This window comes from Malus sylvestris, chromosome 12 (assembly GCF_916048215.2).
Source record: "Malus sylvestris chromosome 12, drMalSylv7.2, whole genome shotgun sequence".
In the NCBI taxonomy this organism is placed as follows: domain Eukaryota; kingdom Viridiplantae; phylum Streptophyta; class Magnoliopsida; order Rosales; family Rosaceae; genus Malus; species Malus sylvestris.
The window spans coordinates 28,222,790-28,240,875 of NC_062271.1; the positions used below are offsets into that span (position 1 = coordinate 28,222,790).

At 40.1% G+C, this 18,086-nt stretch overlaps 1 pseudogene; it reads right to left on the bottom strand.

Annotated features, from left to right (window-relative positions):
- Positions 1-1,559: 1,559 nt before the first annotated feature.
- On the bottom strand, positions 1,560-2,208 carry LOC126592330 (sterol 14-demethylase-like; annotated as a pseudogene).
- Positions 2,209-18,086: the final 15,878 nt, after the last annotated feature.

Below are 18,086 nucleotides of genomic sequence, written 5' to 3' on the forward strand. Positions count from 1 at the left end.
TTTCTTAGACTTGCCATAAAGCTATGCCATTTTCCTTCTGCTACCTCCATTTCTTCCTCCCTTAAAAGCTCTCTAACTTTTGTATTTCTCTCTATCTCAACCGACCATTTCGGTTTCTGCTGATTCCGTCACTTTCCCGAGAAAAACCGGGAAAGGAAAATCCGTTTCAGAATGCTGCCGAGGCTGAACGGTTGTGTTTGGATGGACGACAGGGAGGACATAGTTTCTTGTTTCCTGGACTACAACCTCCGCCGCAGCTGCCCCCGACATCACCGAGAACAAAACGAGATGGGTTCTTCTCTGTCCACCTTCAAATCTATGCTGGAGGTTGAAGATGACTGGTACATGGCGGCGAATAACAGCATCCAGGGCCATTCGGATGTCAGAAACAACAGCTTCTCGCCGAGCTTTGCCGAACCACAAAGCTTGCTACTCAACCTGGTACACTCTTCCTCCTGTTTTTTTTTTATTTTTTTAGGATAAATTACATAATAACCCCTCAGGTTTGAGGGTAAATTACAACCCCATACAACAACTTTAAAACATTTCACTTTCATACATCAAGTACCATTTTATTTCAAAATAACACATCCGTTAGATTTTCATCTATTAGTCTGTTAAATGCTGACGTGGCTACCACATTTGTGCTAATGTGGCTGCCACGTGGAAAAAAATATTTTTTATACATTAAAAATATTATAATATTAACCCAATTAAAAAAAAAACATAAAAACCCCAACTCAGATCCCTTTTCTTCCCTTTCTCCTCTCTGCAATCCCTTCCCACTATCCCTCACCCACCTCCTAGCGACCTCCCCCCAAGCGACCCACATCCCTATCCCTAACCTAGAACCCAAAAACCTGCAACAAGAAGAAGAAGAAGAAGAAGAGGGAGGGAAAGAAAAAAAAAACCCTAGCTCGTCCCCCCAAAACCTGCAAGAAGAAGAAGAAGCAGAAGAGGGAGAAAAAAAAAGCCCAGGGGAGGTGGGTCGCAGCAGGGCCGGGGGGGTTTTTTTTTTCTTCTTCCTCCCTCTTCTTCTTCTTCTTCTTTTTGTTGTTACAGGTATGTGGGTCGCTTAGGGGGTGAGATCGTTGGCGGGTGGGTGAGGGATAGTGGGAAGGGATTGCAGAGAAGAGAGGGGGAAGAAAGGGGATTTGGGTTCGGAGGGTGTGTAGAGAAAGAAAGAGGGAGGGTGCCGAGGGAGGGAGGGTCGCGGGTTAGGGGGTGCACAGAGAGGGTCGCGCGTGGAGGGGGGCGAGGTGTTATGGGTTTCTGGTTTTGGGGTGGGGGACGCGGGTGGGGGGTTATCATTTCTGGGTTACAGGGAAGAAGATAAAGATGGGGGATATGGGTTTGGGGGTTGCGGGGAGAAGAGAGGATTTTGGGAGTTGTAGAAGGGTGGGGGGAAGGAAGGGATCTGGGTTTATACAGATGTCTTCGAAAGATAAGAAAAATAAATTACATCATTTAAAAAATAAATCTGACCCTCTGCTTAATGGGTCATGCCCATAATTCCCTTTTCTATATGCCATCACCACCGCAATTATGTCTGCTTCTTTTTATTTTCTTTTCACTTTTGTGGGGGTGGTTGAGCTGTTTGAGGGTTTTTCTTTTTGTTGGATAAGTGCGACAAAGCATGCTAGCACATGCGAAGAGTTATTCCCTTTGTCCAAGTGGGTTGTTGAAGATAACCCATCCTGATTGCAACACCACAAGTCTGCACATTGGCAGCATAAGTATGCCTTTTTCCATGTGGTCGACAAAAGAAAAAGTAGCTCACGACCCAAGAGGCATCTGCTGGTGGTCAATATAATCAGATGCTCCAGCTCATATTTTAAGTCCACCTCACCACTGTCTCCCCACTTGGAAAAAGTAATCCTCTGCTTCTGTAACCATCTGATCCACATATCCCTTAAGCTTATTTACCCTGAGAGCCTCCGTGAAGAACCTAAACTGCTCCTGTCTCACTGTGTAATCCACATCGAAAACAACTCCAGGGCCGAAAGTGGGCACATTGAACTGGTATACCTCCTGCTGGCTAAGATCAGCCTCCGAGGCCTTGAAGAAGTGGGCAGACACCTCAGAACCAATCAAGAAAGTGATCTTCTTGTTAAAAAGATTCAATGTGAACACACTCAAGAGCTTCGGATACTCTTCACGAAGCATGATAATGGGGCCTTTCAAGAACCGGAGCAGTCCTCCCAACATAGGTCACGTATTCACCACCGGAAGAAGACGCTTCCCAGATCGAGACATTATAAGCGCTGAGATCAGCTTGGCCACCGCCATGTAGAACACAGGGAACCGGATCAGACGCTTGTTCTCGATCAGGCGCTCATTTTCCAAGATCCTGAGAGGTGAGTACTGGGAGAACCGAAGTTGCAATGATGACGAGGCAGACGGCGATGACGACGTGGAGGGAGGCATGCGGATCCCGCCGCACGAGTTCCTGGCGAGGCAGATGGCAAGAACTAGAATAGCGTCGTTCTCGGTGCACAAAGGCGTCGGGAGGACGTTGAAAGGAAAGGATCTCGGTCGAGTCTGAAATGCAATTTGGAAACAAACTGGATTCGAAGATTCATATTTATTTTTCAGAAACAGAAAAATACTGAGAAAGGGAGTTGGGGGTGTACGGAAATTATTGGTTAGATTCAAATTGCCTGGAAGGAGGGTCAGGTTTTGGGTTTCTGCAGATTTATGGTGAAGGTGAAAAAATGAAAGAGAACCGACACAACTTTTCGTATCGATTCCCACAGACGGCGCCAAATGTTGATGCACAAAACCGGAGGTCTTGGAACAACGTAAATCCGACCGTGAATCTGCAAGTAATGTAAATAACACAAGATGTATCATGGTTCACCCTAAAGTTTGGGCTACGTCCACTAGGAGTGAGAGCGTTGAGAGGGGTGAGAAAGCTCCAGAAATGGCCTCTCCCTAATTGTGAGGGTGATGGGTCCTTTTATAGAATAAGGACTCCTCACTTATTACATATTTGCCTCTTCATTTATTACATAATTACATTTAAGTCCCCCGAGTATTTATACGAGGTCTAAATACGAGGCCCTAAATATGGTATAAACAGTAGTCCCCCAAGTCTTCAGTCAAGAGAGTCTTTTGGTTGGAGACTTGAAATTCAATCCATGTGTGGGCCGAAGTAACTAGATGTTGTCTTGAACTGATGCTCGATATGAGGAGGTGCTTAATCTGAAATGATGCTCAACTAGAAGTAGCACATGCTGCGAGGCTGCTCGGCTCATGGCTTATGTTGCCTTGGTTGGCTCGGCTTGTGGCGTTTGAAGGTGAGGGAGTCCCCTTTATAAAATAAGGGCTCACTCCTCAATACATGAATGATGGGTTAGAGTTAATGCTTTCTAATGATGTTGAGGGAGTCTCTTTTATAGAATAAGGGCTCGTTCCTCAATACATAAATGATGGGCTAGAGTTAATGCTCTATAATGATGTTGAGGGAGTTCCTTTTATGGAATAAGGGTTCGTTCCTTAATACATAAATGATGGGCTAGAGTTGATGCTCGCGGCGAGACGGTTGCTCAGTAGGCGGCGATGCTCTCTAATGGTGGTGAGAGAGTCCCTTTTATATAATAAGGGTTCTCTCCTCAATACATAAGTGATGGGTTCTCTCTAATGGTGGTGAGAGAGTCCCTTTTAGGGCCTCGTATTTAGACCTCGTATAAATACTCGGGGAACTTAAATGTAATTATGTAATAAAGGAAGAGGCAAATATGTAATAAGTGAGGAGTCCTTATTCTATAAAAGGACTCCCCACCCTCACAATTAGGGGGATGCCATTTCTTAAGGCTTTTTCATCCTCTCAAAGCTCTCATATCACAAAGCTCATTCTCTCTCTCTCCCTCAGATAAATACATATTCAGTGTGGACGTAGCCCAAACCTTGGGGTGAACCACGATACATCTTGTGTTATTCACATTTCATGCAGATTCACGATCGGATTTACGTTGTTCCAAGACCTCCGGTTTTGTGCATCAACATTTGGCGCCGTCTGTAGGAAACGATACGAAAAGTTATGTCGGTTCTCTTTCATTTTTTCACCTCCGCCGTGAATATGAAAAATCACAAAAACCCAGAGTCAGAAAAGATCCAAATCTCAAACAATCCTCACAAGCCCACAGGGAAGATAAAGCTGAAGTCACATCCTGTTTCGTCTGATCATCTTCATCTGCTATCTTTGTTCCATCTTCCAGCACAGCTGCTTCCTTCCACCGCCAAATCTGACTGAGACCGAGATCGAGATCAAGGCAAGGAGCTGGAACTGGAAGTCGTTAAAGAGCAATATCTCATTTCTCTACCATTTTCAATTTCAGTTTTGCATCTGTTTGAGTGGGTTTCAGATATTCGAGGGTTTGCTTTTGCGAAACAATAATCAAAGAACTGGGGTCAACAATGGATCTTTCCACCGTGAGCTCAGCCGCACGCAACAAACAACACACACATATATACATGTGAGACAACGACTCTCTGGACTTTGTTTCTATTAGCAAAGAGGAAGGCTAGGAGGAAAGCAAGGGGCATCAGAACCCTATCGAGCAGAAACAAAAAGCATAGAAACAAGAACAGATCTGAGCGGCGAGGTCAAGCGGTGGATGCTGCAGATCCTATCGGGGGTTGACTCGTGTCATCGGAATATGTTTGTCCACGGCGATTTGAAGCCATGTAATGTATTGATTGGGGACAATGGAGTTCTCAAGCTGGCGGATAAGAGAGATAGGCGGACTCGAGAGACAAAGAGCATGAAAATGGCGACTGCTCTGCAACTGAAGACGGACTTCTCCAAACCCACAGTTCTCTTCAAACCCTCTCTCGAATTCACAACAATTCCTCACCACTGTCTGCGGCTCCATTGCCCAAATTTAGGCCTCCGCCTCTATACCCCAAATCCCAAATTTCGACGCTTTATACTCCAAGCACTGCAATTTCATCGTTGCCAGATCGGACCCCGCTCCCCCTCGATGGGTTTCCACCAACCTCTCCGTGGCTGACATTGGCTTCAGGAACGGCTACCTCTCCGGCGGCAATCGGATATTCAGTAACCAGAACGGCCTCAGTTACCTAAAAGCTCTCTCATTTTCTCTCATTAAGGCTCGAAAAACTGTAACCGAAGGGATTTTCGACGTCCAGTCAGTCTTGCAACTTCGCAACTTCTACGGGGTCGGCGACGACAACTCTACGCAACGGATACAAGGCCGAGTACTATAGTAGGGATTTGATGAGGAAAATCAAGTTTGGGAGTAACTTCGATCTGCATCAGTCAAGGTTTGCCAATTGCAGGGAACAAAGAGAAAGCAAAAAGAAAGAAAACGAATTGACACGAAAAGTTGATGGGCTCATGAAATACCGACAGAGCATTAACTTTGCAGCACCGACAAAGCATCAACAACATCAACTTTGCTTGTTAGACACTAGCCCACTATCTGCAAGCCCACAATCTCACTCTCCAAACCACAGAAGATAAGTCTTCTTTTATTACAAGATGTTGGCCACATTTTCTTAAAGCAAGATAGTTTTAATAATTTTTATTATTATACTTATTCTTCAAATATTAGTGTGGAAGTGGGCCTCCCGTGGAAACCAGAGTTTGAGTATGGTGATGACCATAGAGCTGGAAAGATTGTGGTTAAACTTAATGGGAGGCTGAACAGGGGTGTCATTGCATGCATGAAAGAGAGAGACCCGAAAAACATGTAAATATATGTGTGAGAAATCTCATGTGTCTACAAATGGTTAAACGATGAGGTGCAGAGACTGTAAAAAGTACCGACACAGGGTGTCAAAAAGTGAAAAGGGAGCTAAATGGTGAGCAAGAAATTAACAAAATCAAAAAGGACGACGCTTATTGCCGAGGAGGAAGAGCAACCAAACATTAAGGGAAGACGATTCAATGTCGGGGGGGGGGGAAGAGATTGAAGTCTGGAGTTGCGCAGGAAGAACATAATGATGTGCAGTCATGTGCTCAGATGTAGAAAAAGGCAATGGGAACAAAGTGAAAAGAAAAAGAAAAAATGGAGCAGTCATGGAGGGGTCATGTACTCACAAAGACGAAAAGAAAAAGCACTGAATGCATTGGCAGATTGAGATCAAAATCCACTGTGCCTACGCAGAAAAAGAAAAAAAAAGTGAGAAGAGAAAGCAAAAGGGAAGCACATGGGGACACTGTAAAAGCATGGAATAAATACCCCACTAGAATGATGTAATTTATTTTCCTTATATTTCGAAAACATCTGTATAAACCCCATCAGAGGGTAAATTTTTTTTTAAAAAAAAAGCCCAAAATAAATGGGCTGGAATGTTGTGTGGAGGGTGAAGGCCTCTAAACCTAAAATAGCTCCAACTAGGTGATCAAAAGTACGCCCAGTACTCAACAATTATTCGGCAACCTGCCACTATTATCACCAACCAGGTGACCAAAAGTACGCCCAGTACTTCACAATTTTTCGGCAACCCGCCACTATTACCACCAACTAGGTGATGAGATGTACAACTCGTACTCTAATTTGGCAACTAGCCATTCATGCCACCAACCAGGTGATGAAATTTACAACCCGTACTCTCCTTCATGCCACCAACCAGGTGATCAAAAGTACGCCTAGTACTCCAAATTATACATGAACACTACTCATGTCATTCATACATAAACATTCATGAGCATCACTCATGACAATCATCCATAAACATTCATGACCATCATTCATGTCAACATTCATGAGCATCACTCATGTTAACATTCATGAGCATCACTCATGACAACATCCATGAGCATCACTCATGTCAATCAACATAAACATTCATGAGCATTACTCATGTCAAATAGCTTCAAAAGCTTCATTTACAGAGCTATAGTTTCAAAAGCTTCATTTACAAAAGCTCCAGCTTCGAAAGCTTCATTTACAGAGCTCTAGCTTCAAAGCTTCACTTGCAAAGCTTCACCTACAAAGCTTCAGTACAGGGTATACAAATACCGCCTCCGAACAAACACCACTTCGGCCCATACACATATTCAATTTGAAGTCTCCAGCCAACAGACTCTATTGACCGAAGACTTGGGGGACTACATTATGTACCATATATTGGGCCTCAACTAGGCCTCATGAAAATACTTGGGGGACTTAGCCCATTATCTATGTACTGAGGAACGAGCCCTTATTATATAGAAGGGACTCCCTCACTTTCATTAGAGAACACCCATTATTCATGTACTGAGGAGCGAGCCCTTATTTTATAAAAGGGACTCCCTCACCATCACTAGAGAGTAACGCCGCCAGCTGAGCAACCTCCTCGCCGCGAGCATCACTCCTAATCCATCACTTATGTATTGAGGAGAGAACCCTTATTCTATAAAAAGGACTCTCTCACCACCATTAGAGAGCATCGCCGCCTACTGAGCAACCGTCTCGCCGCAAGCATCAACTCTAGCCCATCATTTATGTATTGAGGAACGAACCCTTATTCTATAAAAGGAACTCCCTCAACATCATTATAGAGCATTAACTCTAGCCCATCATTTATGTATTGAGGAACGAGCCCTTATTCTATAAAAGGGACTCCCTCAACATCATTAGAAAGCATTAACTCTAGCCCATCATTCATGTATTGAAGAGCGAGCCCTTATTTTATAAAAGGGACTCCCTCACCTTCAAATGCCACAAGCCGAGCCAACCAAGGCAACATAAGCCATGAGCCGAGCAGCATGTGCTACTTCTAGTTGAGCATTATTTCAGATTAAGCACCTCCTCATATCGAGCATCAGTTCAAGACAACATCTAGTTACTTCGGCCCACACATGGATTGAATTTCAAGTCTCCAGCCAAAAGACTCTCTTGACTGAAGACTTGGGGGACTACTGTTTATACCATATTTAGGGCCTCGTATTTAGACCTCGTATAAATACTCGGGGGACTTAAATGTAATTATGTAATAAAGGAAGAGGCAAATATGTAATAAGTGAGGAGTCATTATTCTATAAAAGGACCCATCACCCTCACAATTATGGGGAGGCCATTTTTTAAGGCTCTTTCATCCTCTCAAAGCTCTCACATCACAAAGCTCATTCTCTCTCTCTCCCTCAGATAAATACATATTCAGTGTGGACGTAGCCCAAACCTTGGGGTGAACCACGATACATCTTGTGTTATTTACATTTCATGCAGATTCACGATCAGATTTACGTTGTTTCAAGACCTCCAGTTTTGTGCATCAACTAGGGGTGGGCACGGGCCGGGCCGGGCCCAAATTCGGAGGAACCGGACCTACCCGTTTTAAAATGTAACGGGTCGGGCCGAGTCGGGTAAAGAGATTATAAGTTTGAGAACCGGACCGAACCCGGCCCGTTTCAAACGGGCCGGTTCGGGACGGGTCCACGGGTCCAATTACATTTTTTTTTTTTGGGTCTGACATTGGGCTCCTTTTTTTTATTACCTACAACTCACATATTTACATTTACAAGAGAGGCCCATACAAACACAACAACAAAAGTATGGACCTGATAACAAAACCAAGCCCAACAGAAAAAACCCTAACAGCTTGCATCCTCCGCCGCTGCTACATACGAAAGAGTAGCGCTTTTCCAATCAGCACTCCACCTTGTACGATTGAGTCTTGTTCTACAATCGAAAACTAAATGCAGAAGACAAAGCTTGAGCAATCAAATTTACAATGCAAACAGAAAATGAAAAAGCTTGAACAAATAAACAAATCTCAACCAAAATCAAATTGTCGGTCATATAAATTTCAGGAGTTATATACAACTCTAAATTACTGAAAGATTAGCAGATTACTGAAAGCTCAAGCTTGCCAACTTCATCTTCATATGCAGCTTACTGAAAGATTCAAAATTTATGCAACTTCATCCAATTTCCCCACCAACCCAGAAAATAAAAAATTCGAATACTCCCCATAACCTAGAAATTTCAAAAATCCTAATTCAAAAGTCCTAAATCCCTGAACTAAAAAACCCTAATCTAGAAATTACCTTAATTTGAGAGAAGATGACATGATATTTCGAATCGCAGGATGATGGTGCTGTTTTCGACGGCGGTGATGGGTGGTCACATTTGGGAGAAGTGTCAGGAGACGATGGCGATGATGGTGTTCACAAGAGGACTCGACTCGAGTGGGAGATGGGATTGAGAAACGAGAGGGAGGACTCTGGGAATAAGAGATCAAGAGGGAAGGACGAAGGAGAGGGGACTGAGAATCGAGAGGGAGGATTCTGGGAGAGAGATCGAGAGGGAGTAGGGACGAATCTGGGAGAGAGAGATCGAGATGGAGGCTCGGGGAGGGCTCGGGAGTCTTCCAGAAAGATGTGATGTGAGCAAGATTTGAGTGTGTGTGTGAGAGAGAGAGATTTGAGTGCGTGTGTATGTGTGTGATGCGGTTCGGGCCGGGGGCCCGTCACTTTGGAAAATTGGAACCGGCCCGCCCCTTTGTTTACTTGGACCCGCCCCGCCCCGTTTTGTACATAAAATATTATGGACCCGCCCCGTACCCGCCCCGAACCGCCAATACCCGCCCCTACCCGCGGGCCCAGGGCCCGTTTGCCCAGCCCTAGCATCAACATCCTTCATCTAATGAAACCACCACAACATGTAGATGTGAATACATCTCAAAATAATCACGCATCACTTTCATTAGAACAATAACAAGCATACAAACAATGATTGAAGCCAACGGACATAACTGAAAGTACCAAATAGACACATGTCCAAGTAAAATACCCAAAATTTTTGTAAAACAAATTAATCCAACACTTATAAGCAGATGAATTAACATGTTTTTGACACTGATCTATGCACTGTACCAATTACTTTAATGGTGATTTCCAACACGATGGAAAACCTCACAACTGATGTATAAACCATGCCATGCCATTTAGTATGCAGTTTGATAACAACTTGATATCCAACATATATTTCATCAGATAAATGACCAGTACACAAAAATGTGACTTAATGAATCCAACTAAAGATTAAACTGAATACATGGATTCTATACATACCTTATAGGTCATCTGAAAATGTAAGACATTACTAACACGAAACTCAAGCTCCCACTGATCTGCAACATCGTTACTTAATTTGCAAATCAATACTTAAATCATACTTTTGAAAATATGCCTTTGGGAATAGCCTTACTCAGTCAATGAATGCATATTACCCCAATGAAAGGTACAACTAAGCACGAAAGCATTCACCACTGTTACACAAAAACATGCATCCAACAACCACCTCATATGTATTAATAAATCCACATTTATGCTAAGTCCTTATAGCCTCAAAAAAAATGATCAACCAAGAAATCCAAATGATTGTAAATAACAGAAAAATGTACGCATATACCAAGTATCCATTCGTGCAACTTAAACATAATATAGACATTCGAGTAACACAAATTCATGGAAGATAAAATAACACTTTAATAGATTCATTCAAGTCCACTTAATGCTCAGAATTTTAGAACAACTCCCACTAAGTTTTCAGAGTTTATACTTGCAAATAAGTTAATGAGTGTGAAACCCAATTTTCGTTCACTAATTCTCCCACTTGGGCAAACACTCTTTCAAAGATGTACCCAAATAATAAAATAGGCATTAAAACCAATATAAAGTTGTCAAACAGAATTTCAGTAACGAGTCACACTTACTTTAGAATTTATCATAATTAATTTACAAGCTTGATTGCTACAAAAGTTATACTGACCAAACTAGACATACAAATCTTCATAAGCCAAAAATATGGAGCTGTTTTGGGTCAAAATAGTAGTCTAAAGTGACGTCTCAAAAAGACCAACACAATCTGTCAGTAAAAACTGTCTATACGAGCATGAGTTACTAGTAAATTCACCATATTAACATACATGGCAGAAAATTACGAAAATTTGCAGACACATAGTAGACATCTATATGTTGAACATATCCAAAATTCAGATCATTTGGTGACCATTAGACGTGTCATTCACCCGATTTAAATCAAGTCACGTAATCTGCCAGAAACAATTATGTGCATCTATCATGAATTTATGCATCCATAACAAATTCAATTTCATATCATTTCAATTTCGATGTCCAAAGGAAACTTTAGTAGTCAAATTTCATCCTCTAAACCGACATCATAGTTCAAATTAATTGAAAAGATTTACAAGCATAAGATTTAAACAATGCGTACCTTAGCAATCCTTGATTAACCTTCATGGGTCCAATACCTTGCATCAACAAGTCTCATGAAGAGACACAAAATACGTCATGAAGCAACTGATTTCCATGCCTTAAAACCACAACCTATTATGGGGCTCATAGTGGAAATATTTGCAACTGATGGCATGGAACTGTAACACCCCGCCCCTGATTATATTTATTTTGTTTACGGGGAATAATGTTGATGATAGGCCCAAAATAAACTCCTGCTTTATTTAGCAAAGTTTAAATCACGATTCTTTATTTAAATTTCTTAAGTCCTCCTCATTAACTGTAACATATCTTAATCACCAAGGCATGTGCCTAGATTTTCTATCAAATCTAATTTTCTTTTAATAACTCAACTTCTCAACATAAATTAATTCTTGATTGACAAATTATGAGTTACCCGCAAAATCCATAACCCAACTCATTCATCAAGTGCATAAGATAAATGTAGTAAATTAATCTACCACTTTCTCTTTTTAGACAAATTCCAAGTATGATTCATCTCGGTTATTTAAGGCTGCATCTAACACTGTTAGACTGCCTACGTACCCGTTAGCGGGATCAAGCCTTTCGTAGTTCACAAATTCCAAAATTTAAACCAAATCCGAATATATTCATTTAATCCAACATATACCAAAATCGTATTAATATTCAAACCACAGCAATTTGATCTCAAAACATACTTAGAATAACGACATGCGCATAAAACACAATTATCGGCTCCCTGGCCATGCGCCGCCGTACCCGCCGCCGCAGGTGGCGGTCGGCCACCCTGACTCGCCGGAAAATTCAATTATTTCTAAACATTCTCAAAAATTATAGAAATAAAGATCTTAAAGAGTAGAGAAAACTTTATACCTGTGGTCAAGTCCAATTTGGCCTAGAAAGGCTCCAATTTTCCTTGAACCCGCCGAAAACCCTATCAATGGGTGTCTTCGATTCGTCACCTCCGGTGCTCCGCCGTCCCTACCATTGTTTGGGCTTTGTTCCAGACCTCAAGGGGAGTCTAGTGGTGGTGGAGATGAATGTAGTTTGCTTCAGATTTAGTGGATTCGAACACCCACTCGCCGCACCCCACCGTGCTGTTTCTCCCAATTTAAAGTCCAAATCTCTATGTTTTTGGGATGTAATAGGAAGGGGGAGGTCGTGGAGGGGTTTCCAAGTGATTGTTTGATGTAATTCACCGGAAAAATGGGTGAAAACCCATCAGAAATTGTTGAGGGTGCCGATCGGGTCGGGTCGGGTCACCAAAGGCTGGGTCCCGATCTCCCATTTCTCTTTTCCCTCCTTTCTCTCCCTGATTGGTTCGAGACTCTCCCTTATCTCTCCTTTCCTTTCCATCAGTGCCACACATGTGGCACTCCCCCTTTGTTTCAAGATTTTCTAGAATCTTCCCACTTAATGACAATATAATTATTTTACCCTCAACTTTTATTGTTCATAACTTTCTCATTATAACTCTGTTTCACGAAGGCTTGCGCCTACGCGTTCGTGAGATCGAGCTCTATTCAAAAATATAAAGTGTGACCTCAAAAGATCTATGGATTTTAAATAATTAATTTCCAAACTTTAAACCTCGTAATTAGTTTAATTTAAAAACTGATCTCAAATAAACTAATATAATTTCTTGAAAAATAACATAAAATCTCAATAATACAATTACGTGAATTATAATAATTTCTCAATTCTATCTTCATAACTGTAAATCGATTTATTTTCACTTTTCTCCACATATTCATAATTATGAATATATTTCATATATTTCAGTTTTCAGGGTATTACAGGAACTTTATCCCCAATAAACTTCATGAAACTAGGTTAATTTACACCTATAGGCAGAAAATTAACTAGTTTCTAATACTAGATTTTATGTCTCAAGAGTACCTTCATGAAAAACTTCAACACCTATGGGCAGATGAAGCTTTCACTACTCTTATGAAATAAAACTCATACTACGCCATCATAATTAAACTAAAAGAAACAATCCACACCTGCGGGCTGAAGATCATCGCTTTTATTCTAATTAAGATGCAATGTTGATCGAAGTAATAAAAAAACCATAGTCCCAGCATCAACTAAGCCGCTACGGCTTGCTTAGTTGACAAGACATTGATCAACTCTGCCCTGAAACAATACAAAAAGTCACATGGATTAATTAACTGTAAGTGACAAAATTATTATAACCTAATTCGAGCTTCAAGTCTTGCCAAAAAATGGCACTAATTCCTTCATGACTCCCTATGACATTAAATTAATCTCAAGAAACCTGATAGCATACTTGAAAGAGATTAATCACATATAGAACAAGTTTCATTCTACCACAAGAATGTCAATACTTATCATTATGGAGTCAATTACTTAAAAGCTAAATTGCTCAAATATTTTCTTAAGTTAAACATATTCCTTTCCTTTTTATATATTTCTTTCCGTAGTACAAAACTACTAGCATAGCATTAAAATCATGCATTAGCTTTGTAAATACCAAATTAAATAGAAGGAACAACCAAAATTATTTTCTTCCATAGAAAACATCTCCAATATATGCCCTACATTAGCCTTGAAAAGTTTATTTTCTTCTCCCCTTATGGAACATAAAAATTGACTAATCAAAGTACTGTTTAAATTCTTTAGGCATAGGAAAAACCACAAACAATAATACATGTTTGAAAATTCATTCTTCTCCCCTTATGGAACATAAAAATTGACTAATCAAAGTACTGTTTAAATTCTTTAGGCATAGGAAAAACCACAAACAATAATACATGTTTGAAAATTCATTCTTATTAATTAAGCCACATACTTTGAATGGATGACATACCTCATGCCTTCATATGTTCACCACTTCTTTGAAAACATATATAACTACATGACCAACCAAAATTCTCATATAAGAATATATCAAAATACAAATGAGCATTGTCACATAATTACAACGAACCTCATTCATTTGTATGTCCTTGTTCTTGCCACTAAATGCTTTATGTCATTCTCAGTCAATCCATAAGTCGTGCATCAATTTTTATAGTTAACTAGTCATGTATAATTTAAATGACTATGCTGAGATAAGAAGACAAACATGATTGATTAGTCACGCATATTTCGTGTGCTATTAATGGCATAAAAGTTCATTCACATCTCGTGAAAATTAGTAGAAACAAAACTACAATTCACTATAGTCCAAAACCCACAGCAATATTAAAAATATGTTATCTCATACTTGAACCAAATCAGCCATACAAGCAACACTATACATGCCATTTGCTTAACAATATTAAAAATTTGGTTCAAGCAAATTGTTACAATTCATCATATGCCACGGTAATGGAAGAAATTATGTCACCTTACACATCTTTGAAACATATCCATGATGGTATGATGCAATAACAAAAATTGCCAAAATTTATATCGACCTGCTTCAAATATAGACATATATAAACTCAGCATATGCATTCCTGCAACACAACTTTAACATATGTTATCACAATCATAGGCACAACATATCCCAATAGTATTAATAAATTATAGGATATGACTAATTCCGTCTCTTACAATCAGAAAGATGTCACGACACAGTTGGATTTTGCGGGAATAATTTAACACTTCACGAATCCAACACAACCATTCCTTATATAATTTATCATGAAGATCAAAATAAAAGATCATACCAAAATTTCATATACTGATGTATATACGAGCCTCTTCATTGGGCTTGTTCGACTAAGGAATCTCAAGAAATTCTCCAATGCAAGTTTAGAACAAATGTAAATTTGTACATATGCTTACACAACTTGAGAACACATCCACAGTACATGGTAAAACATTCTAATCAAACACTTCTTTACATCCCTCTATCAGAACCGAATACGATAAGAGCTTTAACAATAGCAGGCTTGCCACATTTAAAATCCAAATCTAATTATTGATTAAGCAGTTTGCATTCAGTCTCTAAGTAAATTAATTAGGCCACAGTTGTATTACGACTTGAAGCAATTGACATGAATATTCATGTAGAATAGTTAAAAGTGATATGGCAATCAAACCAACATGTAATCACAGGTTCACGATGCACATGCTCAGATTTTATAAACTTTACGCCCCATATGCAGAAAAGCCAACTTTTACAATAAAATCATTGCATACTTGCAATGGGCTCCAAACCTAACCCACTCTCCTTTAAAATTGAATGACTCAACACTGCATAATTTCTAGGAATAAGCCGCTAGGAATTGTCGCATGCATGCAAAAGCAGTGTTCAAAAAAACGCTCTAGGCGGCGCCTAAGTGCTAGACGGCGGTGCACCGCCCCGATTAACCCAAAATCGTTTACTAAATCGGAAAAGCTATTAGGCGGCGTATGGCGGACGCTGGGTAGTCTAAACGGAAGCTGGGCGGGCTAGAAGGAAGCTGGACGGTTTGGGTGGCCTGGGAAAATACGACTGGTCTACCCGGAAGCAAGCGGACGGTGGCCAATCTGGGTGCTCTGCGCCTCGCTGTCTTCTCTCCCCGAGTCTCACCGTCTCCCTCTTAGTGTGACGATGGTTTACAAGACAAGAGAAAGAGTATAGATCTGCAATTGAAAATGTGGTGATATGGCTGACGGCGGCCATGGTTTTTGCAGTGAGCAGCGTAGGGTTTGATTATGAAAAAGGTGAATCGGTGATTGGGAATCGGGAGGTTGTACAAGCATTTGGTGTATTCTTTTATTCTAATAGGAAATATAGGATAATAAATGATCAGATGGCTTTGGGTTGTTGGTTATGGTCCATTGTGCCCATTATATTCAAAGGTGAAACAAGGAATACAAGGCCCAATCTTACATTTTATTAATGAAAAAGGCCGAAAAAAATTTATAGGCTTAGAAAATGATACAAAAGGTCTAAAATTTTACATATTTTCTTACACATATATTTTTCTTTTTTAAAAAAATAACATATTATTCAATGTATATTCACATAGTATGAAGTAAATTGAATTAATTTTTATGATATATAATAAAATTACTGAAATCCGCCTAGGCGCCCGTCTAGACTCCGCCTAGCCGCCTAGGCGCTAGGCGCCAGCCGGGCGGCGCCCGTCTAGACTCCGCCTAGCCGCCTAGGCGCTAGGCGCCAGCCGGCCGCCCGACTAGCGCCTAGCGTTTTTTAGAACCTTGTGCAAAAGAGATCCAAATTCCGGGGAATATTATAGGCCTATAACTGATTTGGAGCATAAATACAAGTCTAAATCATATCACAAATCAATAGCAAGGTATAATTCTTAATTCTTAATTATTAATATGCCAAAACCTCATAATAGAAAACGTTAAGCACCATGGTAATTCCAATTATACAATTCCATAAAATAATGAACTAACTATTTCAATCTTCCTTTATTATAGTTAATTCAATATCATCATTAAGTGCTTCAATTAGAAAAGCCCACGTTTCGATTTGAAGGGTGGTGGCGGTGGAAGAAAACTTGAAGCAATCATTAAGTGCATATCATATTAATATGCCAAGTATATATACTATGCAGTTTTCAAGCAGGTCCAACATGGTGATGTTGCCGAATGCAATCAGGATTTAAGATCAAAACCGCAGTCCAAAAAGAAAGATATTATATAACCAAACTTCAAACCTAATAGGTTTTAATCATATAACCAATGACTCTGATACCAATTGTTAGTCTTATAAGGTTATACAATTAAAACACAAATGAAGGAGTGACTGACTTGATTCAAATGGAAGCCATGGACACAAAAGGAGCAGCGCACGGCAACACCAAGATCTTCTATAAACCCCTAGCCGAATACAACTACTCTATAAGAAGCATTATGTTGTGTTGTCTAGGGCTTATAGGGACCGGTGTTTATATATAGGCTAAAAGCTAGGGTTTCCATCCATAAAGGAAACCTAAACTTACTTTCTTAGCCTCTAAGTTAAGTATCATAATTATAGTCAATTAAGGATTCTATCAATCCTATTTCTAATATAAGACACATGATATAGGATTAATATCTTTAAGAGATCGAATCACAATCAACATTATTTCTCCAATATTACATTTCTATTACATGTAGTAGACCACTTAAAGGTTGATTTATATCGGATAAATCCAACATTTAATATAAAATCATCCTTATTGTTGAAAAGAATAGTGGGTATACGGAAAAAACAGATCAATAATATCATCCATCCCCCCTCTTTAATTTGCCATCTCCTTGTGTTTTAATTACGGTGTGATATTTTACCTCTGCTTCGGTCCACTCACTATAAAGGTTATCTCTCTAACTTTTACATTTATATAGCACGTTATCAGCACGAGTCTCTAAATATAACCATGTCTCATTTACATTCACTAAACAAAAAGGAAATCATTCTCTCATTTCTCTCCGCCGAACGAAAAAAAAAAAGTTTCCTCTAAGGTTTTTCATGTTCATCTTCTTCCTCTGCCTCAACTGCGCGGTATACCCTCGCGACGAACTATTTGCTCCATGCCTGCTTGTAGTTCTCCAACTAGCGGTTACATACATCTTTGATTACTTGTTTGGTTTGGATATTGATTACTAACCCGGTATTTATTTATGTTGATTTTACTGCAATCCAAGATGGTGCGGTACAATCGCCCATCTTGAACTGCAAATTTCATCTTACTGCGATCCAAGATGGCGCGGTATCATCGCCTATCTTAGACTGCAGATCTACTTTTACTGCAAATTTCAGGTGAAGCGGTATAATCGCCCACCTTGCTCTTCAAATTTACATTTACCTGTTGTTTAATTTCATTGTAATTTTAGGTGATGCGGTATAATCGCCCACCCTGCTCTGCGTATTTCCATTTTCTTGCTACTTGAGTGGTGCGGACTAATCGCCCATTCCATGTTACATTCTTTCAATGAG